Source organism: Macrobrachium rosenbergii, chromosome 5 (assembly GCF_040412425.1).
Source record: "Macrobrachium rosenbergii isolate ZJJX-2024 chromosome 5, ASM4041242v1, whole genome shotgun sequence".
Lineage (NCBI taxonomy): Eukaryota > Metazoa > Arthropoda > Malacostraca > Decapoda > Palaemonidae > Macrobrachium > Macrobrachium rosenbergii.
The window spans coordinates 5,842,599-5,843,417 of record NC_089745.1 but is presented as its reverse complement, the minus strand read 5'-3'; positions in this window follow the sequence as shown (position 1 = coordinate 5,843,417).

The following is an 819-nucleotide window of genomic DNA, read 5'->3' as shown; positions in this document are numbered from 1 at the left end:
TTCTTACCCTTTTACTATATACCTCCGTTCCAGGTTCCTCTCTTCCATCTCGCTGCTGTCCAACCGCTCCAACTCCATCTCCTGAACCATTTTTGTAAACTGTTTTTTTTTTTACAGAAATTAAAATTTCTAAATACATAACAAAATGAATTATGTTGGTTTTAACTTAAGAGATTTCAAATGTCAACTGTCTTCAAGGAGTAAAAAAAAAAAAAATACTGAAATTACAGCACCATTTCTTTATAATAGTTTATTTCACATACACTGAACCTTCTCCAAGTGTAAGATAATGATGAATTATGTTAGTTTTGACTCAAAAATATTAAATCTAAATTGTCCTGAAGGAGTATTAAAAAAAAAACTCTCGATTTGATAATTTCTTAGCGCGTCAGGGGCAATTGCACATAATGCTGAAAATTACCGAACCATTTCTTTTATAACAGTTTATTTTTATTTCACAGAAACAACGAAGAGTTGTGTTAGTTTTAACTTACATAATTTAAACTCAACTGATGTCGAAAAGGTCTATACAACCTTTTTGCTAATCGTAACCAGCTCATCCGCTTCTCTGCAAAAGAGAAGAATATAGAATTTAGGCCAAAGACCAAACGCTGGGACCTACGAGGTCATTCAGCGCTGAAAGGGAAACTGACAGTACGAAGGTTTGAATTGTTAGAGAGGGTGGAAAGTCAGATGGAAAAAGAGAATATGAACGGAGGTACAGTAAAAGGAATGAAAGAGGTTGCAGCTAGGGGCCGAAGGGACGCTGCAAAGACTCTTAAGTAATGCCTACAGTGTACAACTTGAGGTGCACTGACG